At 42.2% G+C, this 27,903-nt stretch overlaps 1 protein-coding gene across 2 annotated transcripts in view; it reads right to left on the bottom strand.

Moving 5' to 3' along the window:
* Positions 1–27,121, bottom strand: part of nrip1b (nuclear receptor interacting protein 1b) — a 53,729-nt gene extending 26,608 nt beyond the window's left edge. For both annotated transcript variants that reach the window (XM_007556418.2, XM_007556419.2), the window contains exon 1: positions 26,732–27,121. The gene's annotated coding sequence lies outside the window, so the exon portion shown is untranslated. The remainder of the gene's footprint in view (positions 1–26,731) is intronic.
* Between the last annotated feature and the right edge of the window lie 782 nt (positions 27,122–27,903).

Below are 27,903 nucleotides of genomic sequence, written 5' to 3'. Positions count from 1 at the left end.
AATACCAACATCTGTTCTTAGTCTAATATATATGATTTTGCCAGTCAAAGGGAGTTGTACAGACATGGTTTATGTGATTGATTTTTAAAAATCAGTATAATTTAATTTTCACAGATTGTAGATGATCTCGTCTTTCTGTTCTTCACATTAAAAGAGACTGGTGCAGTTCCTGGCCTGTCCAAGTCATGTGACCTGTTCTGTGTAGAGCAGGCCGTAGAAAGCTGTAGAAAGCTGCAGAAAGCATTATTTGTTAAGTTTTACAACGTGCAGATAGAAGTAGGGATACACTGAAATTAATCTAATATCGAAATCCTATACCAGTATTGCTGTTTTTGCCATAATTTTATATATTTCTCTAACCTTTTGACATGGTCAAAAACAACCACAACGCTAACTTTGCCGATTCTAATCCTTGATACGTCATTTAAACGTCTCACAATCCAGTGCAGAATCAGTATGACTGTCACATGATCAAAGCTCTCCAGAAACACAAATGGAGAGGCAGAAATCAATATCAGCTGTTAAAATCGGACAAGTTTTATTCATTCGACCGATACAGATGTTTAAATAAAATGACCAACATCGGCCGATACTGATGTTAATGCTGATATTGTGAATCCCCAAAGCAAAACTTTAACTTTGTTTTTTTTTTTGTTTGTTTGTTTTTTCATAAACTACATCTGAAGCCACACATTGTCCGTCCCAAATTAATACATTATCAGTAATAGCTAAACGGAGGCTTGTTCAAGACTGGAGGTCTGTATGTCAAGTTAGATGAATGATTAGAATCATATGATAAAACAATGTTTCAGGAGATGGATGGTCAGAAGATTTACACTCTTTTAACCAGGATATCCCCAAAGTGGAACCACAAAACAAGGGTCCGGTGGGGACAGAATATCCACTGCTGTCAAGATGGAGAAGTGTCTTTATTAGTGAGGGAGGCAAATTCTCCACAATCATAACACTAAAGCAGATCATGTAGTAGTGCTGCACCGTAGTGCTTTAACTTCCTTCTTGCACATGGAGTTTAGCTTTGTGTCGACAAATGCCGAATCTCAGATAAAGGAATGGTGTCGATCCAGTTTCTATAAATGCTTTCCTTGTAAAGTCGTAGGGATGAAGGAATGGTTTCTGACACACACAAAAAAATCCTGAAACAAGTATCTGTACTTACAACTTTATGAAGAATTCAGTGTATTGTTAGCCACCTTTTACACACTTTTATCACCTTTTGAAGTCCACAAAGGGACAGAAATCAACTGCATCTCCAAACTTCTCAAAGCTAAAACAGTCCTGAACTTTGAACTACAAATCAATATAATACTACTATGACGCCAAGTTAAACACAAGGCGCTATTAGGTTCAATACAGTCACAGCAAAATCCCTATTAAGCCCCACAGCCTCACGACAAGTCCCCCATGGGTATACTTAAGTAATTTCTGTCGGGCTGTATCACTGCACGGCTCCACCCATCTCCGCAATTGTTATTATAATGACTCAGTGCTTTTTCGGCCAGTTCTCGCTCCGTTCTCCCTGCTCTGAAAGTACCTAAAGTGCTCCCAAACTCTAAAGATTGTAATCTGGGATGTCATATTGATGCATAGCCTGAAGCGGCTCCATTAGCGGCCTGGAAGACTGACTTTGTGGACTCCAACAATGAATCCGCCTGTACTTTTTTCCATCTACAAGGAAATTTAGATGATGGTATGGCCATTTGTTCAACTCCAAAAAGAAAAGAAAGAAAAAAAGAAAAAAAATGTCTTGTTTATGTCTATCCTCCCTCCAAAATAATAATTATTCTCTGCATCCACATCGAGTTTCTCTTCCACCACCTGTGTGCCAGTGTAAAACAACAGACTAAGTAATTCTTCTAATTGCCTGCTGTGAATGATACAAGTTGCTCTGCTACAAGTCATGTACCGTCATGGCCAAAGAGAAGAAAAAAAGACTTTGTAGGACACTTGCAGGTCTAATGGTGTGCCTGCCGATGGAAGGTAAGACATTAGAAAAAAGACTTTTACAGTTCAATTCACTGGCACTAACACGGACTGCAACGCAGGTCCTCAGGCTGTAGGCCAACCCTGATGTGTACAGCTGTGTGCTGCTGTCAGACAAGACATTGCTGTTGCACAGTGTTAGCTGATACCAGACTGACCAATAAAAACACACGACCAGAGTGTGAACAAGAAAGAGGAGAGGCTTCAGTACTATCCTGTAAATCCTCTTTTCTACTGATGTTTTGGTCATTTGACACAAAGCCCTTTGGCTAACTCTGCACCTTCAATACTTTTACAACAGTTTGCACACTGAACTGTTCCCAGATTTTAAAAAGCTACCATGTTTCTCTATTATTTGTTGGCAAAACCAAAAATGACGTGTTTCTTATGGTACCGTATGAATGTAATCATTTTAAAGGTGGCAGGTAGACCATCCTAATTGGACATGTGGTAAAGGGTAAAAGAGGAGGGGAAAAGGAACAAAGGGCTAGAGATGAACAGACATGAAAATTAGTATGCAACTTTTATTAAAAAAAAATTTACATATTTGAAAGTGTCACATATTGTTGAAAGTGTCACTATGATGTGACAGTACTGTAGGAGACAGTCTGTGGAAAAATAAAGCGAGCTCCTCTGGCAAGAGGAGGGTCTTAGCGCTGTTAATCAACTTCATGTGCAAGCTGCTCACTCCTACTCTAAGTCTCCCCCTCGTGCTCTCTGCTGCACTACAGTGTATTCCCGACAACACAGGCTAAAGCTAATTAGCATGGACACTGAAGACAGTGGACAGACAGTTTTCCTTTAACAGTAAGTTGTTTCGGGTGTGCTGTGGTGGCACAGGGGTTAAGCACAGTCCACATATGGAGGCCTCTGTCCTCAAGGGGGCCGTCGCAGGTTCGATTCCCGGCCTGGCGACTTTTGCCGCATGTCTTCCCCCTCTCTCATTACCCACTTTCCTGTCAACTAACTATCAAATAAAGGCCACTAGAGCCGATAAAACCTAAAACAAAAAAAAACAATAAGTTGTTTCTCTGCCATTAGTCCATTTAGCAGCAAGTACATGAGAATGATTGACAGCACTAAGACCCTCCTCCTTGCTCTGAGCATTTCTTCTGACGCCATTTCCTCAGATGGCAATACTAGCTAAGGGAAGAAGTGATCAATAATTTCACAGTTTACCTGTCTCATGCTGTCACAACATGGAGACAGTTTTATCAAATATGTTTTATCAAGTGGCATACTGCTGCTTTAAACCACAGCTGATGTCTCCTGCAGGATTGATAACTGTTTACAAGACATACTGCATATGGGAATACCGTCCTCCTGACTGTTTACATAGAAGGAATTGGCAAAATTCTGATCACATATTGGCTTTCTGACTATTCCTTTTCCCAGTAAAACAACTGCTGCTTAAATAAGGTGCCAAAGGGTGGGGAGAGGCGTGGGCGAAGGGATAAAACCAGAAAATGAGAGTCGGTCCAAGACATGCGGAGAAGACTGGAGTCGAAGCTTTTAAAGATGAGCTTCATCTCTCTATTAATGTCTACTCCAATTTCAAGTTTTTTCTAGTCAGTATTATTGTGTGACAATTCAAAACAAAACTACAATACAATCCATTTCGAACAAACAATAATCCAAAATGCCTAAGTGGAACTGCTGGTTCTCTGTGGTTTGGAAACCTGTACTCAGCACTTCTGAGCTGCGCCGTTCCCTGTAATGGAAAATGGCCTGGGTGGATAAAGCTTTGTGGGTCAGACATAATTAAGATGCCGAGTAATTGCGCCAACATGTTTATATTCACATTACAGGAGACGAGCTGCTGCTGGAAAACGGCGTGCCTTAAAGTAAGAGCAACAGTTAAAAACATTAAACACCTGGAATATGCAACCAAAGCCCTACTTTCCCCTCTGAAAACACCTGCTGCTGCGTGCATTTGGGCTGTGCAGCAGAGTGCGCTCTTTGCAGCCAAAGCCTGATGGCAAATTCCACTGGGTCGAAACCTCACCTCACAGCTGAAACAAAGGCTTTCTACCGGATCGCTGTTCCTTTAAGTTTTGGACCTTCTCTTCTCTCCCACCCTCTCCAGAGGTTTCATCACAGTGACTTTCCTCCTCCATCTATTCGTTCACCCTTTACATCTCACACAAGGGTTGGCTGGATGTGTGCAGGCAACTACAAAGCAGTTGGCCAAGCATCTCTTGGCTTGGTGCACAGTGAATAAGACACTCTCATTACTGCCCTTAAAAAGCTCTTGGCCTGACGAAACCCATCGCGGACACCAGACAGATACAGGAGTGTCACAGGAACGGCCGAAGGAGTTAAAGGCGACTTTCACCCCAACAACTCAATTGGTATTCGAATGTGTATGCGCATGTGTGTGCGTGTGTGTGTGCGTTTGCGGATGATGGCTTCTGCACCCCCCTTCACCCTTCCCTTCCCGTTCCCCTTTCCTGTTCCTCTTTAATGTCACAGGACTGGCTCATATGACCTTGAGCGACAGCGTTGGCACGGCAAGAGCGAGAGCGAGAGTTGCCTCGCCTGCAGGCGCCCTTGAACTGGATCTGCAAGACAAAAAATAAAGAGCGGGGGGGGGAAAAACCCTCTCTCACAGGCTGATAGACATCTCTTCTCTCCCCCTAGCCCAATCTCCTTACCCCTTTCCCATCTTTCCCTCCCTTCTTTCTCAACAACTCTGTGATCCAATCTGTGCCACTCGTTATCTGCTCTCCCCGGTGGAGAGGGATTTATCGGGATGCTGTATCTTTAACCTCCCTATCGGTCCGAGATAGAAACAGAATTTCAAAATGTCTGACTGGAGCGTGTGGATTTATTTTTAACCTCCTACTCCCTTATGCGCAAGCTCGGTGCCATTTCAGGGAAGGGGATTCAGGAGGGGGCCAGGAAGGGGCTGCTTTAGGGAATACACCTGTGCGATGAGAAGGGCCTTCACAAACGTAGGTGTTGTTTGCCGTTTGGAGAAATTCCAGACTGTTTTCCTGCTGCCTGTGCTCCGAGCCACTGGCACACGGTGACCCGCCGCAGCTTCCAAACAAACACCCCGACCTCTGCCCCGGGGATGAGCACGGAGCTCGGCAGCCAATCAAAACGCTCCCGCTCAGAGAAGGGGCGGCGACTTGGGAGAGTTTGTTTTGACAGGTTGATGATGATCTGCTGGGTTCCTCTGAAGACCTCGGATTTTCCAAAGTAAACACTGTAGTTCATAGTCCAAAGTCTCTGACTTCACTCTGCACTATCAAAGTCAGCTTTCTGCCTGAGAGAGGAGCGCAATTCAGCGTGAAAGCACAAAGAGGGGTTTTATTGGCAGGCAAACACTAAGGCACCCTCCCTGCAACTGAGACGCAGGCAACCAAAGTTCAACTAATACAGTCAATATTTGCACTGCCCTGCTCCAAGCAATATGCTCAAAAATAAGCCTGAAAATTCAGACATTGTTAAAGAAGTGTGCACATCCCTTTATTCTTTTTACATTATGTCCAAGGATAGTAGCCTGAAAATATTACATTCAATAACTGTTCAATTCATACTAAAACTCTTATGAGCCATCTTCATTCCAAAGTACTATAAAGTTGATATGTTGTATTATTGATGAATATAACAAACCTTTAGAAAATTTGGGGTTACAGTTTTTGTGTTGGAGGGAGTATTTATGTTTGTATCCAGCTTTTAGCTATCAATGCTAATATGTTAGCACTAGCACTAATGCTAACAAACATTTAACAATGAGGCAGTCGTTGTTGATCAATGGTAGTGTTAGATGTGGTTGTTAAGGAAAAGATCTACATAAAAGAGTTTGGAATCGGCTAAAGACTCAATAAAAAATTTTTAAAAAAGCATCTACGATAATCCCTGCCACCATTTTCCATCAACAGTGCCTACGCAGATTAAACAAAAGCATATACTTTGATGGGCTTTGTGTGATGACATTCAGGATCCGATACATTAATGCACAAGTTAGGATAATCTTGTATATTCTATTATTTTCTCTTAAATTTAAAACGATTACCTCTGTCAAAGGAAGTGAAGGCCATTCTCTCTTTCATAAGTCAAGTATAGCCAATAATAATCCTTTAAAGAAAATGAGGAATGAGGAAATTCCTCCGTACAGAATCTGAATCAGCAGGTCCGACCTTTACGGAAACCAGAAATCAGTGTTGGCCAAGAAAGTCAGATTGGTGCATCCTGAGTTTTTATCCCTCATTTGGAACTGAATTCATTGCTGTTTCTTTTTAATAATTTGATTGATAGCTTGGTTGATTAAGTGCATTTTAAAAACTGCTTGTAGCCGTTAAACCCACATAATTTCTACTCTAAAAATTAAAAATTAAACTCTATATCGTACCCGCATTCTAATCTTCGATACGTTTATAAGCAGAAAATCATCATAATTAACAGAAATAAAGGCTTAAAATCTTAATTTTACGTGGAATTCATCTATATTTGTTTCACTTAGTTTAACAAATTTATTGAATAGTCTAGTAAAAAAAATAATTCAGTGGGCAAGAACAGCAATCCCAACAAGATTAAATGAGTTTAGTTTTTGTTATTTCTGTATGATTTATAGACACGGTTTATCCTTATGGAAGAATTAATGATCGCGTGTAAAATTTAATTAAGTTCATGTGGATTAAAATCTCTGAATGTAGCCAAAATATAATCCTTGCCTCAAATCCAGGTTAAACACAGATTTAACATTGAATCATGATGAAATTCCGTCTACCTGTAGCCTCAGCAGTAAAGCCAGGTATATCGCCGAGTCGGCAACGAGAGAGATCATATTATCAATTTCTGTGTAAACGCCAAAATATGATCCTTTACGTTAAGGTTATCTTACACCTGCCGACGCCTCGTATGAAACATGTTTTCCAGATTTTGCTCCGGTGGAATCGTTCGGCGGAAAGCTGTGAAGTGGCAGGTAAAGAAGAGTCTTAAATCACTGCACTTTTAATATTGACTGCGCAGGCGGCGCCGCTCGCTCCTTTGTACCCTTTGTGTCTCAGACAGACAAAGCGGGATAAACACTGGGTTTGATCTCCTCCTCACAAATAATTGCACTAGCTGTTATATTGAGCTAAGACCTTTAGAACTGAAAATCGCAGGCTTATTCAGGCGTCGGGGTCTACTTATGGAGCAACGCAATTTTCAGGCAGCAGAGCTCACTCATATTTCACTATGTGGAACAAATCTGCCTGTAATGAATCTCTCAGGACACTGTGGTGCTTCCACAAACGACTCTGTGTTGTGTGTTTTTCTTCTTTTTTTTCCTTTTGGCTCTTCTGGAAGGGAAGAGCTCTACAGTAGGCCCTTTTTAATATTTTAGCACATCTCCCTGATATGAAAAGTAGATCCCCGGCCTTTGATGGGAGCAAACACGCTCGCGCCAATTAAGTGTTTGTGCCGTTTCTGCTTTTTTTTTATTTTTCTATATTAGTCTCGGCTGATGCTAATCGCATTGGTTTCGCTCTGTTTAAAAACAGCCTTATTAGCCGAGGTGTCGCGCTAACAAACAAGGCATGATATCCTGAGGTGAGGCTAAACGTGGCGGGGGGATCAGATTAGTGGTGAGAGTCCGTGTTGGTCCGCATGTCCCGCTCTCCTCTGGGCTCGCGGTGCCGGCGGGCAGCAGACCTGTCGAATGTTATTCTTAGCCCCAGAACTTCATGTCTCTGCGCCAGAGCCCCTTAACGCTAATTGCAGAGACTGCTTGTGTCGATCAACGGCGGCCTCCTAGGTGGGGGAAGTGCACGCGTGCTGCGGCCTGTCTCTCAACGTTTGCGTGAGCGAAGGTGAGGCGAGTCTGGCTGGAAACCGGTCAGAACCAGAACTCAGCCGCTCCAGCCAGTTTTGTGTTTTGTCATGACTTTTTATTCTATTTTTCCCCCCTTTCTTACTTTCCTGTCTGTGTGATGGGGAGCCACCACTGTGCCTTGAGCAGATGGTTTCCAGCAGGTCTGCTTATGACATGTGACAACAATACATTTTCCGAAGGTCAGGATTAAAGACAATTAGTACGTTGGTCAAGAAGGAAGTTAGAATTTAAATGGTGTAATTGGTAGAACAATTTGAATGCATCCTTTTAATAGGACAACTCTCATCAAGACCCATTGATCATAGTTTATTGAATGTGACTGCATATTTGGACTAAAACTAAACATTTTGGACACGTTCATAAACAAAGAAGTGCTTTAGTCAACATTGACAAGCGAAATAAGGAGTTAGAGCTTCAACTTGGAATATCCCAACTATATATCCTCTTTATTCGATGAGCTACACAGTGTGTGCACTAGTAATGGTTTTATTGTCGATACAGTAAAATTAATTACCTTTTTTTAAATGGTACAAATAAAACTCCTACCTTATCTACCTCTGAGACGTTCTGTCAGCGCTCTGCCTTTGTTTTACAAGCAACTGAGTCACAGAGGTACAGCTGCTTTACGAGGGTGTACTAGTTCGGGTAGAAAAGGACGATTCTGGAACACTGACATGTTTCTTTGATGGCAAGCTGAACGTCGACTCAGGTGATCTCAAAAACGCGTCTCGTCGTCAGTGGCACAGCCTGTAAAGATGCTGCGGAAACATCTGCTAACAAGCTGAACGTTTAACGGGACTGTTGTTAAAGATGTGCGTCGTTTTCATCCGCCGTTACATTAAAATGTGATGATGTATGTTCCTTCTTAACACTGTTCTGCCAAGACAGGGGATTTTAGTTCTCAAGCAAACAAAAATAAGTTAGGATAATATTACTAAAAACTATCACAACAGCAACAAAAAACTATTTGTCTTTGTGCTACTAGAGCTGTTTTTCTGTTGTAGAAAAAAAACTGGGAACAAAACTGTAGTATTCTTCTTTCAGCCTGCTGACAGGCAGTGCGTAGCAACAGGTGAGGAGGGGGGCGGCTTCGTTCACAGCACTCCACTCACTCCGATATTTTAACAACATAATGGAAACGGTCCCACATATCGAATCCTGACTGTTAATCTCAATAATTATTTTCCGTTTCAAGTAAAATAAAGTCTGACTTGCGCCAATTTTCAACTCACATCCCAGGCCCTGACACAGAAAACATAAAAAGGGGGTCATTACAGCTGAATAAGCAAATATATATATGGCTCACTTGTAAACCGCAGTTGAACTTGTTCCAGTAAATAAACTGACCTGAATAAAGCCAGGCAAATCTGGGAGAAAGCCGGATATATTTAGAAAAAAAAGAAAAACAGCCACCGGTGTGACAAAGAAGTGAGAAATGTGAAAAGAATCTTTACTTAAAACCATGTGTGGCTTGGGGTTTGAGCTTGTCGGGTCTGACTGCAGTAATCAAACGCTATTACTGGAGACTGAGCGAGGGGAGGGAGGACCTTAAAGGAGGTGGCAGTGCTTTAGAGACTCTGCTCCACTGTAAGGCTTATACTATGAAGGGGTTTTTTTTTTAAGTGAAGTGCGAGGCTGCAGAGAGAGGAGAGACCTCAGTGCTCAGCTTGGGGCGTATAATCTATGGTTCATTTGCAGCTTTTCTCCCCCGGTATGACAAGCCGTTTACAAGACGTAGCCTCTGCCGCTGACCCAGTTCTGAGTGGCTGCATCTCACGACAAGGCCCTGCCTCCCCATCAGGCCCCGCTCCTCGTCTAACTGACGATAACACCGCCACCCTCTGCCTCCGTGAACTGTGGGAAAAAAAAATAGGTCGCCCTGACCCACTTTTCTTGTTGCTTTCTTTTTTTTTTCTCTCTCCCTCCTTTATCCCCTCCCTAAGATCGTGTGAGGAGCTCTGCAGAGCGTGATCGAGGGAGACAGTAAAAACGGGGGGAGAGAAGGAGAGAGGTGGTGGGGCGTAAAAGAAGAAAAGAAGTTAAAAAAAAAAGATAAGACGGACACATGAACTGCTCTGTGATTGATCCCTGCATTCAGCCTCTGGATTAAAGGAACCCATATTAGCTGACCTGGTGTATTTTTGGCAGGAGCCCCTCCCACGCCTTGAAACAACAGCCACTCCTGAGGGGTTAGCATCATCTGCAGAGTCCATCTCCAGGTTTCCATCTCTCATCCTCTACATGGTCATTATCTCGTGTCTCACTCGAGACGTCTAAATGTGATCCTTTGCTTTTTTAAAACACAAGCGCACACACACACACACACACACGTCATTTAACACCAGCTAAGGTATGACATGTCATCCAAGTTGAAAAATTACGAGCCTCTCCTGGCTAAGAGAGGTGTTCCAGGGCTAAGTGAGCCATGAGCTGCCCTAATGCTTGGTAGCACGACACTGGCCCCCTTTAAATTCCTCCATGACGGTCAGGACAGCACATGATATATCTGAGATCACACACACGCTGCTCTCATGCAACCACTTCCTTCTCTGAGTCGCGCTCTCTCATTCACCTCTTATTTTTTTCTCGCCCTCAGCCCCCGGTCTGTTCACCACATCGCACCCCTCTCTCACAACCGCGCTGACTCTTTCATTCATTCAGGACGGAGAGTTTGTTCCGCCGGGGGCCCGTCTGGATTTCTCGCCGCCTCCGACGATCGCGCGAAACGCCTAATCAACGCGCACCTTCCACTGCTAATTTAAATATTAATTCACCTGCCAAAAACCATCGCTCATCACTCAACGGTGCCTGGCTGTTGCTAAGCAACCTTTGTTTAGTTCCACTCAAGAGCTGTATTTGTAGGACTCAGAGTGACATTTAATTATTACCTTTTGAGAACCTTTATAGACTAATTCAGCAATTCTTCTTGAGTTTTGGAAGCTTTTTTTTTTTTATGCGTCACAGTTGCTCCCAGGCACTGGTTGCTCTGTATTACACATAGAGTCACACATTTCTCTCTTCTGTAAGCAACACCTCCCTTGTGCCGGCAACATGCAGGTGTTGTCGGAGGAATATGAGGTTTTTCGTCTGCTTTTTCAGCCAATAATTTGAAATTTCTACCAGTGCTGCTGTAGATTTAAGCTCCTGTACCAAATACACTGTAGTTTTCTCCACGGTAGCACAGTAACCCGAGTGTGTCGGACAAATAAGGGGAAACCCCATGTTTCCTGTCTGTGTCATGTCTTAACATGTAGTATAGGATACAACTGTGACAACCAAGATGACGGCTTATCTGCTAAAATAGTGCTAAGGGCTTGTAAACATTGGTGTAAAGTGTATGTGCCTGGAAAATACATAATAACCAATGCAAGTTTCAGAAATGTTGAGTAACTGCATCCAGTGGTGGCCACAGAAAATTTTCAGTGTCCCCTCTCTCTTTCTGTGAAATATCTTGTAATGCTAGCTCGAGTGTGTACGTCGATGCGTACGCGCTCCAAACTCAGATGTACGAGTTTTGCATCAGTTATTTGCCAGGTTCATGGTCTTCTGTCACAGAGTTGTGGCACGAAGACCCGTTAGCAGGAGCAAGCCCGGGACAAGCTGGCGAATCTGACGGCTGCAATCTGGGAGCAGAGTGACTGTGGTGAACACGACAATACAACACGCATGCATCTGCACCTAAAACGTAACCATCCTGTGCTGCTTTCAAAAAAAAATTAGTTCTGCCTTCTCCTAATGCAAAATAGAAGTAACCAGTTAGAGCCAGGAGTAGGGTCCAAGCGCTGTCAATCATGCCTGTGTGTGCGTTTCTCACTGCCTGGTACAATTAATTTAAATCATCCAGAAAAATCTGGCATCATATGAATACCAGATTTTCCACACATTAACCTAATATTGACAAAGTTGTACGCACATTTGTAATAGAAACACAGCTAGTGAAGATAACTACGAAGGTATAAATTAGGTCTTACTGACTTCCACTATGAAACAAAACCCAAAAATTAGCCAACATGTCTATGAACAGGTCAGGCAACTGAAGGCAAAAACTTCAGACCACATCATGTTCAGCTCCACTCCAGTTCAGACTACCGTGGTATTACCAATGATCCATAAAGATACATGAGAAATAGACACAGATTTCAATTCAACACTCAAACATTTTTTTTTTAAATCATCAACTTGTGCAGAGTCTTCCATACAACAGATTTGCTCATCAACCTTTCAGTTGTTGATTTTGGTGCACTTTACCCAAACAGTTGGTGTCGCTAGTAAGAAAAATTACACTACTCCATTACAGGAATGGCTGCAGGAGCACAGTCCTACAACACCAACAAAAAGCCTGTTTTCATCTGAACAGCTTGGATTTGACCAAAACAAGTGCAAAAAAAGAAAAAAAAGTGAAAGAATTACAAATCTAGATGTTACTTAAAAGCTGCACAAATCAGTTAACCTTCACATCAATGGTTGATGCATTCTGAAAAATATGTTTGGTCCTCACATTTTCTGTGGCTGACAATAATATGAAACAGCTGTTAATAGTCTCACTGGTGTTCTGCCTTTTCTTTTACATGCATTTGTGCAGCAAAATCAATATTAGAACAATATCTGGTGTTTTAGCAGCAGTAGTCGTCGTATAAAAACAGTGAGATCTCTTCTGTTGTTTTTCTGTTAAAGCACAGTTTTTCCATCTGCTCCAGATGGTTATTTTCCCATCAGGCTTTCATACTGACCCATGCCTACTCAGCAAATGTTTTACAAGTTTGTTACATTAATCTCATTAAAAGGAGACATTCCTTAAACATTAGAGTGCCGCATGCTAGCGCCTCCCGGTCAAACAGATGCCACCGTCTCCGTGTGTTCTCGTGGTTCCTGCTTAGCGTTAGCCGCAGTTTGACATGTTTAAAAAGCAGACGAGGGTTGACCTGCCTCTAAACTCTCACCATCTCCGTGCTAAGCCCGCTGCGTGCTAACGGTGACCCGGTGCACTCAGATATGTCGGTGCCTTGGAGACAGCCATGAAGTCCTCTGCTCCACTTTCCCATGTTGCCATGTAAGCGCTGAAACCGCTTTATTTTCTATTTTGTGTTTTAAAGCAACTAATCTGGACAGAGGAAGAACAAAGCAACTATTGGATGGAGGAGAATGAAAGTCCTACTTTTTTTTTTTTTATTCTGCGGGGGTTGGCGGTGATAGTTCCAGTTAAGGGGGCGGATGTAGGTCAAGCCCTGCCTCTTCGTAAGTACCAAGGTCAATGCTGAATGGAAGGGAAGGAGGCTTAGACACAAAGAGGCCCTGGATAAAGCACATTTGTCTGGCTCCTGTGCCAATGTTCGACTTGTAAACACGGTTATACAAGCACCTAACTCCTCTATGATAACCTTTGGTGTGATCTCAGTGCAACAAAACAGAATCACACGTATTACACGAGCTTCTTGAAGCTTCCACCGTTAGCAGCTGAAAAGGACATGCGGGTTAGTAATGTGTCAAGCGTCTTATTGGTCGTAGGGCAGTTACACAAGAGGAGCACCTCTGGCTGGTCGAGTCTGAAAATAATCAACCAGTTTATACTGGCTACTGGTTGCTTTTACTGTATCTGTAAGGCTCACAGTTTAACTGAGCAGACAGAAACTGGTTTTTGATCTCACAACCTGCTGCCACACACAGAGGAGAGGTCTAAAGCCCGTTCTGTAGTGGGTCAACAAACCCGAACATCCAGCCGGCCAAAACAAGAAAGGAGCAGGGTGAAAAAATAGTCTGAATTCTTTGAGGTTGTTTAAAACAGGGGTCCCTAAACTTTTCCATGCCATGGGACCTGAAAAAGCTCTAACTACTGCCTGGAGACCCTCTTTGCAAAATAGCAATACTACAAAACATACAAAGAGCAAACTTTTAGAATGTTATCACTTTTATACAAAATTGTTATTACATTCATTTAGCATGTTGCCTCAAACCTTCTGGTTTTAGTTGACCATGCTATGCTAGCTTAAGGAGGAAAGTAGTTTGGTAAATCTGACTGGCAGCCAGTCAGAAAGCATGTCAAATAGCATTTCAATTAAATTATTTTAACATATATTTTATAATGAGGACTGACATGTAGATTAGCTTTTATGATAAATAAAAAAATATCAATATTTTCTGACTAAAATGTATTGGATCTTTTTTTATTTTTCTCTTTTCTTTTTTTCTCTCATCTTCCTTCAGGTTTTCAGAGGACCGCTGAGAAACACTGGTTTAACAGGTGCTTGTCACTCAATTTTAACTACATGACTTCTGCATGTTATTATTCCAAATTTACAAACTAAAACATTTATTCTATTCACAACAGCAGAAGAAAAATAGCGATGTGATTTGTAATGGAGTGCACCAATATATCCGCCCTGATTTCCTTAATTTTGGGAGATCAGCACTTGGCCGATATTGACCAATATTATTCACCGATTTTATCCACCTCCACAAAGACAAGCAGATCATGTCTGCATCTGCGTAGTTAATAACAGTTACCTCACTGTTGCCAACTACTTTTAGGACAACAAAATTCATAACTCAAAAATCTGATTGGCACTTGACTACGTGATATAAATTAGGTGATACAATGATGTGAGAATTTGGGCCAATACCGATATCCAGTATTTTCTAATATTATTGTAATATTACTGGAATTTGATTAGCCTTTCGAAACCTTGAATAAAAAAAAAATCACTGCTGATTCTCTCGTTCAGTTAAAATCCCCTCAATCCTGCAATACAACACTGTCACATGACCAAACAAATATCACGACTCATTTTTATCGGGCCGATAATGAATTGTTGAAAATGACTGATATCAGCTGATACCAATATTAGCGCCGATAAACTGTGCATCCCTAATGCACATGGAAAGACAGTCAAATGATTGAGCTTAGAGGAATATTTGCAGGAATCAGATAAACAACAGCTAGATGCTGGCTCCCCAACACGTCTACCTGTCATCAAGTAGACTTGCTTTCTGTGATCATTTTGCAAATGATTCTTTATCCTGCTTTAAGTAAAGTTGGGATGCTTGTAGCAAGGCGATAACCAAATAAACCTGAGACTTCAAAAATGGGTGGTTTTGTTCAGAATTTGTTTACAGAGTAATAATACGCTGCACATTGCCCAACTTTAGACTTTAATTAGGCCAAAAAAAAAAACAAAAAACAGCAGAATTAATCACTGATTTGATTTTCATAGCATAAAGACACAAGATATTCTGAAAAGGTCACAGACACTGTTTGGAAGAACTGCTATGTGGGTGACCCCCGCCGGAGTAGTTGTATAAAGTTAGCTTGGGTCTTGATACACCCAGGCATATGGTAAACATATCCATGAGGCAGAGATGTGAACATAGTAGCATAAAAATACTCTGGGGCAGAGACAGCAGGGAGCTCTAAAGAGAGACAACGAGCCAGTGAGGTTGAAACAGCAGGGCAGCTGCAGAGTGTCTAAGTGAGGGAAGGCAACTGCAATAACAGGAATCCATGCGGCCAGCTCACTCTGCACATGAATCATTGTGCACAAGAAATGACCTTTCCCTGACATATGCTGGTTTAAGTGATTGAGAACCGAGAGGATGACTAAACCTGCTCAGTTCGTCACCGCAGTCGAAGCAGGACACAGGATAGCGGTCGGGCCGTGGTGGAGCTTAGACAGTCGGGATGCGTCTGGCGCGACCTCAACCCCGTTTGACCGAGGAGTGATTACCAACTGAATGACAGCCCCTACAGCTACACATAGCCCTGTGGCGAGCGTCCTCTCCCCCATCCCCCGCCGCCCCTCCCTTCATCCTCATAAACATGCAAGGTCAGGAGAGAGGATAGCGGGTGAGGCTGGGTGAACGGTGTCACATGATTGGATCTCCTTCTGGAGAGTTACTTAAAAAGCCTCAGCAATCAGGTCAAGGTCAGGCCTTAATGCCAAAGGAAAAGAGAGAAGTCTGTAAATGCGTGCATGTGGAAGAGTGCACAAATAGAGAGGAGCTGGAAGAGGTGGAGTGTGTAAGGCAGGAGGGAGGGGGTCCACTTGCTTCACACGTTCAGCAGTCCTGGGTCCTTGATAACTTGAAAACAAGTTATGATTCTATTAGCCATATTAATCTTCCCGCTTAGTAGACACTTTTATTCAAAGTCACTTACGCAATTATCACTCTTCCACATCTCTTTTCATTTCTGCAGCTGGATATTTACTGAAGGAATCCAGGTTAATTGCCTTTGCTCAAGGGCAGAGGGTGAGCAGAGCATGAGCCAGCAATCTTCTGGTCACCAGTCCATTTTCCCTAAGTGATAGGTCACACGGCTGCCTCCAGTCATCAGCCCATTGCGCTCCATCTCTTCTCAAATGGCTCCTCTCTGCAACCGGGAGCCTTCTAACACAACTCTGAGAAAGCTTTAGTTCTCAACCACAGTCTCTTTGTTTACTTCCCACAGTGAGAACTGTGGTGCATAACACCACCTCACTAATGGATTTACAAGTAGGCTGGAGCTTCAATAAGAAGGACAGCATGTTTGAGAAACTCACAAGAGCACTTGAAGGGAGACTGAGGTTATGCCAGATGACCTCGGTCCTTCCTCTGTGGCAAAGGAGTGCATTTATGTTTCCATTTAGACACACTGCAAACGGTCAACCATGTTTTACCGAAGAAAGTGCAATCAGCCATTTAGTTGTGCATTGACAATATGCTGTGGATCGATAAGGCAATCTGTAATTTGAGAATCATTACAGGGAGATCTTTTGCCTCTCTAATGGAACATCTTGTTTGATGATTGACAAATCTCCACTTGGAACAACTCAAGTAGTGAGGCATTTCAAAGGGAAAAGCAGTGGCATGCTCCTCAATGAAGCGTTCTGACAGGCCGTCCGAAGCGTTGACTTGTCACTTCCATTCGCACAGGTACTCCTGTTGCCCGGCAACCATTCAGCTCATCACTAGTAGCCAGAAAGTTACACAATACCAGATGAAGCAAACAGAGTTTCTAGAATGAAGATGTAGCATAAGTGTCGGTAACAAATGAACACGTTGCCACATAAATGTGAAGGTTTAAGGTTAGTTAAGGGTTCTGGGTCCCCTTTGGCATTTTGCCCTAACCTACTTCCACACCTGTAAACAAACCATTTTGTAATTCATCAGCCAGCTACATAAACCAGCTTGAACTGTGTATTGTTTTCTGAACATTTTATATTACAACTGTTTGCAGTGATCCTATCTGGGCCAGTCGACTTAAGAAACATATAAAAGCATGACCTCTCAACAAACCAAAATGACACCCTGCTCTTAGATAACATTTAGTAGAGTAACATATCCACATTTCAAACAAGCACGCTTTGAGTAGACCAAAATGCTCTCTGCATGGTCGGGTTGAATTGCCGAAATCAGCTCCTATTTTTGCAGTTGCGTGACGAAAATTGCATCATTTTGTTCTCAGCTTCAAGTTGCAACTATTCAACTTCTAGAGGTCAGTTTTTCACCCTGAGAGCAGGATGGATAGTTTTGAGGAACAATTATCTGAGGCCATGAGGAAGTACCTTGTGTTGGACCAAGGCACTAATCTCTCCCTGTCCGGTTCTGGTCCAATGGAGCGGACAGACGCTGATGACTCCTGTCCTTTTTTTCACCCGACAACATAGAAAATAAAATGAAATTATTATTTCCTCCACCACAAGAACTTGTGAACTGCATGATCATGCGTCGACAGTTCGACTTTAGCCCAATAATGCAGGGCCCTGAATTACATTGCAAAAGAATGTATGAAATTTCCATTTTAGGTGGGTAGAAAATCCTGAAATTGCTGTTGGTTCCAAACATCCTGTGGTGGACTGCTCCTCTTACCTATCCAGGTATGAAATGATCAAAGAAGGGGTGAAATGACCAGACCCCGTTCCTTGGAAATCACCTAACACCTTCACTCTCATTTTAGCTGAATTGAGCTAATCTTCACTTTATTCACAGTAAAAAGAAATTCCAGAACCAGAGCCCTCAATCTCATACTGTAATATACATGCCCTCTACTTCTCTTCCACCTCCTTCTCTCTCTCTGCTGTCGTCCTGTGCAATATATCCATCATTCATTCATAAATTCTGAAAACTCCTCTTTAGTTAATTGCCTGGGAAAATTTAATTTAAAAAGAAAGCTTTTAAAAAAGAAAGATATAATTAAGTTGCAAGGATTTCTCTGCCTGCTCCTTGTCCGGGAGGGGTGGACCGAGGGGACATGTGCTGCGAGCCGTGCTGCTCTGCACCGCTCCGCTCCGTGTCAGGGAAGTCATACACCCATGTTTAAAGCAGAACGTTACGTAAAGCCTCCCCCTCTCTCCACAGGCTTACTGCACCAGACGCTGTGTCCTTGCCTGGGCTGCTCAAGGTTCCCAAAAGGACAGGCTGCTAAGAAGTTGGGAAGGACAGGGCCCTGTGATAGCCTGCGAAAAGAGAGGGTGGAGGGGTTGGGTGGAGAGCTGCTGCCTGTGACAGCCTTGGACTTTGAATTCAGCGCCAGACAGGCTCATGCATCAATCCCTCAACTTACAAAGACAAACCACTAACCTTGACGAGGCCAGGGACTCTTCAAGAATGAGTGGCATTTTCACTTAGCCGCAGCTTCTCGTTGGCACTCCAGCCACATAACCTGGTTAAAATAAGATCCAGCTGGATAACGGTCGACCTCACCCTCTGAGCTCGGTGACCCTGTGTTCTGGCCTTCAGCCCTTAGGCCGCTTAGGTACACGGCAAGAACTTTTGCAATAATGCGCTTGGATGCAGCAGAAATAGTTTTTTGTAGAGAATGTAGCGTAGCCTCTTCTAACAGATGAACAGCTACAACAAAGCCCAGCGCAGATTTAATCACATACTTGCATCCTTAGACAGCCACAACAAAAGCTGAAAACACTCATTCCTCTGTGAGAAGCAGACATTTTCTATTACATGCACATCCAGGCTTGGCAGGTCTCCTATCTGCAAGCGTCTGTCCTCTCTTCCCGATACAGCCGCCCACTCTTTCGCGGCAGTGACACTGGCCTGCTTGTGGCAAAAAGAAAAAAAAAAAGAAAAAGGGACCATTCCCTTCTCTGACTGCAGTATCCTGACTGGGCTTTCACCATGATGGTAGCGAAACCTTCCTACTGCACCTCTACAGCCCTCAGGGCAGCAGCTCTGCTACAGGAGCAAGGGAAGCAGAGAGAGAGAGACAGAAAGAGACAAGAGGGAGTCAGCTCCAGTCCACTCCACTAGTGTGACCACTGTGGCCTGGCCAGGAGAAGTCAGGTCCTCTCACGTCACCCAGGAGGTTCGCCGTTTTGGTCTGCATCTCAACGATTGTCACCAAATGTAGGACAGGAGGGAGGTAAATGGGTTTTGGAGCTGAGCTTATAACTCTCGGTACATGCTAGCTGCAGCAGCAATCCCTCATTGATCAGTAAACTTTGGGTTGCTCAGCTGCTCGACTTGAAAGGCGGCAGGGCTGTAACGATTCATCAAATGATTTGAGTACCTCAATTATTAAAATTCCTCAAGGCAAATTATGTGCCTCGAAGCTTTGTTAAATTATGCTTTACTACGTAGGGCCATGAGTTCCGTCCCGATGACTGCTTGTGTTGCGCAACGCCCTCATTTCCGCCAATGAGTTGTTGAGAAATACTAAGTACTATTGGCATAGCATAGGGTGACCAAACATGCTGTATGTGTTTCTGAGCGTGACGAAGGTGCCAAAGATCCCGTCGCTCATGTAAACACAAAAACTGCTAATGTTCTGTGCAAAGTGACAGTTCATCTATGAAATTGATGGGAGTGAATAGTGGAGACTAAAACATTTAGTCCACACATTATTTTTATTATTAAATCGACTAATTTCAGATTTTGTTGATTTAAATAATGAGCTGCTTTTATTATGGGTTAGTTTTCTAAGCTACAGAAAAGTAAATGATAAGGATGCACAGATATGCAAATCTGTGCTGATATTGATAACCAGTATTAATGCTGCTGTTATGGTAGTATTTACCAATATTTTATTCAATTACTCAATTGTCAGAATAATCGATAGATTACTCGAACAGCCCTAAAAGGCAGTTGTACCTTAAATATTTGACCAGCAATATCTCCCTCGCTAGTCCTCCTTCCCTTTAGTGGGTGATTTCAGCAGGGTCTAAATAATTCACAGCAATTGCAATCAGCAGCGATCAATCGGTGGGGATAATTGAAGGGCCTGTCATTGCGCCAAGGCCAAGGTGAAAAACGAAGGCAGAGGAGTGGCAAGCTGGAGGTGACGCTTGACGAAGGGCGAGGAGGAAGAGGGAGGAGTGTCACTCTGATGAGCCCGGGTTAGTGCAGGTTTCAGGGGCCACAGAGGAGGAGTTCATCTTTCATCCACACATCTCGTCATTCCGCCCCTTTATCTGGGAGCAACGGCTGCAGAGCGGCATTTAGCAGCTCCTGCCTTGTCATCAAAATGACTTCCATTGACTTTGGTTGCCTTCTGTTTCAGGCAGATATACCTGCAGGAATCGGAGCGATGGTCTGAATGAGACAACGCTGTTACAACTGAGAACCCTTACTTACAGCTCATCGTACGAACAGCTCACAACACAAAGACACTAAAAGTGACCACGCTGCGACCTCATAGTAGAGAACGGCATAATCCTCAGGAGGTTGTTTTTTTTTTTGTCAACTTATTTATAACCAGGTAAAATAATATTATATAGTTTTAAAAGGTTTTCCCTGAAGAGCTAGCAGAGACGCTCTATGGCCAGAGTAGGTTGAGTTTCAGCCTGACAGGACTTGACTGGTCCTGCGGCTGGTCGGAAAGCGACCCAGTTGTAAACTGAAAGAATGTAAACAAAGCGTAAAAGTGGGGAACTTTAAGTGGAAGTCTTAAATGAAGGATTATACCGCTAAGAAAGCAACGGACCAGTGTTTTCCTCCTTCCTGTTAAAGTAAGCACTTAAAGGCCAGACCACCTGTGTCGACCCTTTACCTTCACATGCTATAAAAGCCATTACGATATGAGAAGCAGTGCGCAAAAATTTGTGGCGGGAACCGATTAAAACAATTGCAGTGCGAGTAATTTATTAATCGCAATTTTAATCAAAAACTATATCGACAAAATGGTAAACAATAATAATTGAAATAATAAGGTTTTCAATTCAAAACCCCTTTTTGCTGCTAAATTACTGAATAAAGACATTAACGATATAAAAGATTAATTGTTTTTAATCTGTTATTTAAGTGATTCAGTCATCAGATTGGGGCCAAATGCTATTATACTCGATGAGTTTTCAAGTGTTTCAGGAACCGATGGTCATTCACAGAACTTATTTCAAAATGTGGACTGTACGCTGACATTAGCGTTGGGGACGTCTGTGCTGCTGCAACATACTTAGCATTGAGATGCTATTTTAGACTTGAATAGACCTGGTGACAGGCCAACTCCTATTAGCTCAACTTGTACACAATAGTCTTTTCCAGCGTCCCATCAGATAAACTTTTTTGAGCAAAAATGAATCTCCAGTAGGCGAGGAACAGCGGTTTTGTCGTCCTTCTCTGTTGTTAGCAGATCTCACTTGTGCGTCAGATGTGGCTGCGAATATTTTTCTTTATGCTGCCGTTCAAAAGTAACCATTCAACTCAGCAACATTATAGAACCAAAGCTGTGGCAAAGAGTCCATGCAGAGTCGGCTTGTGTCATCTTTCAGATATCATGCATTTGAAGTCATTCACTGTGAACATTTAAGGTCCAGATATTAGCCATATCAGGAAGCATCGAGGTTTTAAAAGGTTCCAAAATTTCCTCCTGCTGCCACTCCGACAGCTCCGAGGAAGTGCAGGAGTGATGGGGAATGTTCTTTTCTGTCCCTCCCCCACTTGTTGCTCGTCACTGCTGTTGAGCTGGCTCCAAAACTAATTTAGAGCCAGGCATCCTCATTTAGAGGATGCCGTTTCAAATCTACAAATTGCAAACTAAAAGCTGCAGGTCTGATTCGCAGATGGCTGCAGGCTAAAGGAGCAGCTACTCTGATGATCAACCAGCTAATATCAGCTCATTAAACTCCAAGTCTTTAAAAAAGCACAGCAGAAAGTGATCTAAAATTTTGCTGGCGATAAACATTAATGAAACCATAACAACAAATATGCCTTTTCGTAATTGTTGCTGTCGTTTTACCGAAGGAAAAAAAAAAAAAAACAGATACTGTGATACATGTTTGCTTTAAATCTTAACCACCGTTTTCGTACCACGAGACTAACAGGACTTTAAGTCTGATAGATAACTGAGGATAGATATTGCATTTCCAGAGGAAAAAAGCATGGATTCAAATTAACAGTAAAAACATCAGATCATCATCAACTTTTGTCTCGTTAATCCGAGAGAAATGCTTCAATCCCAATAAGAAATTTACAGCCTAATTGCTGTAAGCACCATCTCCGCCCAATAACGGCGCTCTGCACCAACTATTGTTGGGGAGTGTTTACTGAATAAACAATAAAACCATTTGGCTGAATGGACACTCCACGTGGATATTATTGAGCCCAGACAATTAGAGAAATGAGGCGGCGGCCTAAAGGTCTGTGGTTTGAATCCCCAGTGGGCTGACAAAAGTGCTGGCCCATAAGGAGATGAGAAACGTACTGCTGCTCCTCAACAGCCACAGTCAAAGTGCCCTTGAACAAGGTTCAGTGGCCAACAACACAAGTGCTGGGCATCTCCCAGGTCTATAATAAATCAAGAACTCTGCAGTAAACGCACAACACTTGCTCTGGTGGAATATACATTAATCCTATCTCCTCTCTTGCTTCCAGAGGATCACAGTCGTCAAAAAGCAGGAGACCACCCGCTTACAGGAGACTGATTGTTCAATATCTGTTGCTGAAATCAGCCACACCGGAACACGCCGAAACCCTTAAGAAGACAGAGTAGCAAAACGGCATGAGATTCTGTGTTTTCATCACACCTGTGTGACCACGAAGACGTCAAAACACCCGACGTTCCCACGACAGCAGCAGCAGAAGCAACAGCAGCAGTTCTAGTTTTATTTGATGGCAGATAAGATTTTTCTGTGATGAAAAGCAGTCGGTACACAAGGAAGACAAGTGCAGAGTCCAGTCTTGTGACTGTTCAGCGGCCTTCACATCATTTGCATCGGGTCATTTGAATGTTCTCTGCTGTCGGTTGCAGGTTATTTACTACACGTCACTCACCACAGCAGATGGTTCAGGCAAATCAAGTTCGTCTGACACGCGGGTTTACACTGAGCTACAACACACGGGCCAGGAAAAAAAAAAGAAAGAAAAAAAAAAGGTCGTTTTGTCGAGCAGCTTTTGCATTCAGGCTGTGTGTGTGGAGGTTTTAGTAATCTAAGGCAGCAGAGGACGAGCCAAGCTACCTTGAACATCTTGTGTGAGTTCAGGTCAAATAATTAAGCAGCTTAAATGTTCGACAAAAGAAAGGCTAAAAAGGCAGACCTCCAGGCGCAGACAGGACTTAAAAAGTTGCACTTTTTTTTTTATATCACTTCAAATTGTTGTGTTTTTTTTTTTTTTTTTTTGAGCTGCAACTTACTTCTGAAAGAACTTTTTCATTCAACCTGATGTTACGACACAAATTATCCAGTAAGCAAGGTAATTTAGCCTTTTAGAGTCTGAATTGGAGTTGTACTTTGCCCTCTTGCTTGCAGCTCTGAGAAAACTTCCGGCCCTGACCTCTGCCTCTGCACTCATCCAAAGTCCACTGAAGTAACAAAAACGCCTACGAAGAGTCCGTTCCAAAAGTCTCACAGCTGGTCAATGACCAAAACAGAAACAACGACAAAAAAAAACTTAAAATCAATCAAAAATATATCTGACCTGATGGTACAAAGGAATAGATTACGCCGGAGAACCGGCTGTTGATTATTCTCATGAACTACGAGGGGAACAGACAAAGGTTTCCGACAAGAAGACATGGCAGGGGGGAGTTTAGGTAGCAAGAACAAACTAAATCAGCATTAATGAAGATCATTAGCAAAGCCATGTTTCCAGACCATGATGGACCAAAGGAAGGAATGTCATCTCAGCTGTGTTGGGAGATCTGTTGTAGCAACAAGTCTATGCAACATTTTGTAACAACCTCTACCACAGTGTTTACTCTCTGGTACCACTGTTTGAGCTTCTGGCTCCGGTTCCCTCCCCCGCCGCTCCAGCAAAGTGAGGCAAACGTGTAAAAAATAAAAAATAAAAACTTTGAAAAAAAAAAGGTAATTGGGGAAAGCAAAAAAAAAAAACACAGCTGGTAAAAGTACTCTGTGACTTACAGAATACAGTTTTGTGCCAGTTTGGTGAATTACATTCCAACGGTGTAGACTCCAGTCTTAACTACAGGCTATTGTGTGGGTTTTATGAAAGCACCGTCCCACACTGAGCCCTGATGATGTTTGTTTTTCAGTTAAGGTGTCTGTATTATGTGGACGTCAGAGAAGCACTGAAATATCAGAATCTCACTGGGTTACTGGCATGTCAGAAACTCAAAAGTAATGTATTATTTCCTGAATAGCGAATGAATCATTCATGAGAACATTTAGGTTAGGCTAAGATGACTCAAACTGATCTATTTTCAGATGAGTTTGAATGGATTTCACAGGGAACAGAAGAAAAGAGCTTTTCAAAAGGAAGCCGTCTCTTCTATGACATGACTCTTTATTCAGGCTGCGAGACAGCAAGAGAGAGCAAGACTTTCAACATACAACAGGAAGGCCAAAAAGAGTACGGCTAAAGTACTCTGTGTACTCTGTGTGTCATAACTAACAGAGAATTTAGAAATATCAGAGATAGGGATCGCTCTACAAAACACACAGAAAGCTATTTATGTAACGCTGACTGTACAACAAACTAACATAAATCCTATCGCCATTTTCTAAGCAATTCATGTCAAGTAGTAATCTGTAATGAGCTGATATATAGACAGTACCTGTTAAAATGTTTATGAACAACCTGTCAAGTACATACTGCTTAAATTATTACATAACTTAGGTAATTTGATTCACCATTTCCAACACATGCTGTTCTCATTCTTACACCTGTTTTTAAAGTTAAAACCTTCTATTTAAGAGATTTTATTGATAGATAATGTTCAGAAAGGGACATTTGCAGTTTTCGTTTATATTCGTCAAGGCTGGCTGTAGTTATAAGCGCACTTAGCGGCTGCTTGGGGACCGTGGCTGGGCTGGGCCCCTGAAGAGAATCTGATTTCGCCCTGGACAGATTCCCAAACCCACACTACAGGGTTTAATAGCTTTGTTAACAGTTTTAAAGGTAATTTAGTCATTTCTGTTTCTTGTTTCTGAACTAGATAAAGAATATCTCTCAAAAACTCTTAATAAACGCATCATAAGAAATAACTATGTTTTGGGGATATTATTTTCAAGATATTATTTTCTTTATGCAAATATGTGATGCACTCACTGCTATTCTGAAATCTCCTGGTTGACAGAAGGAATGTGGTTATGTTTGAATTTACCTTCTATATTTTTAGATAATTTGTTTATGTAATGCAATGTAACACATTTCTTCTAAATTAAATAATGACTTTCTGGTCAAGCCTCACAGTCTGGTGCAAGTTAGTTGTCCAGTCTAACTGCTTTTCACTTCTGTTGAAATTTGGAGCGGCAGAAAGACAAATGACTCAAAATTGTAAAAAAAACAAAACAAACAAAAAAAAGTAATCAAACTCAAATTCTTGGAATTCCTAAATTATCTAAACATCTACAAATAAATAGATTTATTTCTGTCTTCTGAACTAAAAACAGCTTTATAGAATTTCAATATAGAAAAATGAACAGCAAAAGTATTTAAAAAAAATACATTCCGTCATGTGATCAATTACAGTCACTGTTGGCTCATTAGGCAACTTTAAAATAGTTGTATGACTTGCAGAATGCAACAATGGCCATGCATGGACCACATTAAAAAAATCCCCAGAACAAAGTTTGTTAAGGTCCTTATTTTACCTGTATACTGTTCAGAGATGCAGAACTCAATCAGGGATTGGAATCAGACAATTCCTCTTTTATTTGGCTCTAGACCATGCTCAGCAGGTCCAGTGCTGAAAATGTCAAATAATTTAATTCTTATTCATTAAATGCACTAAAATTAAGAATTACTACCATTTAGAGTCAATAAAGAAATTAACTTTTTATTTCTTCCTTATTTTAAAATGAATAAGGATTGGGGGCATCTGCTTCAATGCATAAATGGAAAAGAGGAAGCCTACATTGGACTTGCCAGATCAATCCTATAAAATCGTAAATTGGTATCAACCTGAAAAGCGTTTGCACTTATACTAATATTTTTGATAATGCCTCTTTTTATTTGGTTTATTATATCTCCAGGAATAGTAAACACTCTAATTATCAAGAAATTGCACGTAACAAATTAAAAGAACCGGAATAGCCGACTCTTTCGTGTGAGACGAGCCAAATTATCCGGATCTCAAAAATGAGCCGGAATTCCCATCAGTGTAAGCTCAAACACACTTAGCGGGAGGCTTATAGGATATCCGCGGTCAAAATTAGTAATGGCAACTGTGTCTTCGACAACATGTACTTACACAGCCCTTCATAAACGTTTGCTTAATGGTCTGGTTTTAGGCGGAGAGGACCGGGTAGCGTAAGGCTGTTAGCTAAAGGGCTGGCAGCCTCACACAGCCACTTCTTTATGCAGCCTTGTCAGCGCTACTGTGTATGTCCATATGTGCCCCTGCCCACTTCAACGACACAAAAACAGCCAACCCCATCCTTAGCAAGAGATCATTTCAATTGTCATAATCCTCCACATACTGTCGACCGAGTGTTTCCCCACCTAAACCAGCTTTTACTACGACAATTCCCACATATTTGGCAGTGCGTTCATGTGCGGCACGTAGATTCATTCCCCTACCTGCTCGTCCACCCAACAGTCAGCCGGAGAGGCGCATCGTTATTATTCGACAGGAGGGGAGGCAAATCCAATGAAAGCGGCCGCGACACTTTTGGCAGCAGGCAGAAATGGCGAGGAGGGCTTGACAAAAAGGAGGAAAAAAAGAAAGAGGAAAAAAAAGGAAGGTAAAAATTTTGCTCCTGACAAAAAAAAAAAAAAAAAGCGATACCAATTCAAACTGCGACTGTGCGCGAGCTGCGGTGTGGAGCGTGCAGTCTGTGGGAATTGTTTATTCTCGGAGTCCCCTGGCTGTGGAGAAGTGAGCGGAGACTGCCACACTCCTCCTCCTCCTCCTCCTCCTCTGACTGCCCCCGACACCACCCTTAAAGGAACAAGCCTTCGCTCTGCCGCTGCCCACACACTTCCACTGCCACAGGGAACAAGAATGGAGCGAACACTTTTCATCTTGTGCCCATTTCCACAGCTTACGGCTACACTGACCGCACGGTAAAAAAAACAAAAAACCACGAAGCCGTACGTAGTGTTATGTGGAGGAATGGTGTTTCGGTGCCACGCAGATATATATATATGCCTGCTGAGCATCATTTCCTCATACTGCCTTCAGCAGAACAAGCTTAAAGTTTAACGGAGTTGTTTTTACAGTGTTGACAGTAACTAAACGCTGCATTTGTTTGGCTGTAGTCAGATACACTGTCTATGTACTGCTTATGTCTCAAGCTCCAATTCACAGGAAATATCACAGCAAAAAAGAGGCGGTTAGAATTCATACCCAATTTAACACAAATATAGGGCCAGAGCAATGAAATTCATAATGCAATCCGGCCATATGGATTAGAGACAGTCTGTTAGATATAGTCCATCATAATTCAATTATTAAATCATTATTTTTACCCATATTGGCCATCTCTATGTTGACTCCTTTTAGTAGTTGATTTTGCAGCAATCCGAAGCAAATAATGTGGAGACAGTGGAAATGAATTACTTCTGACCAGGAAGAAACTTATTTTAAAGTCCACTGAACTACAGCCTAAATGAGGATAGTTCACCTGTTTGTCAACTCTCCAGGATAAACAGAAAAATAACTTTGTGAGAGATTTATTACATCCAAACAATTCTTGAAAAAAAAAAAAACAATTATTGAAGGTTTAATGTTTCAAATGTAGCACTTGTTT

Source organism: Poecilia formosa, unplaced genomic scaffold (assembly GCF_000485575.1).
Source record: "Poecilia formosa unplaced genomic scaffold, Poecilia_formosa-5.1.2 Scaffold79, whole genome shotgun sequence".
Classification (NCBI taxonomy): Eukaryota; Metazoa; Chordata; class Actinopteri; order Cyprinodontiformes; family Poeciliidae; genus Poecilia; species Poecilia formosa.
The sequence above is the reverse complement of the archived record's forward strand: the minus strand, read 5'-3'. Positions and strand labels throughout refer to the sequence as shown.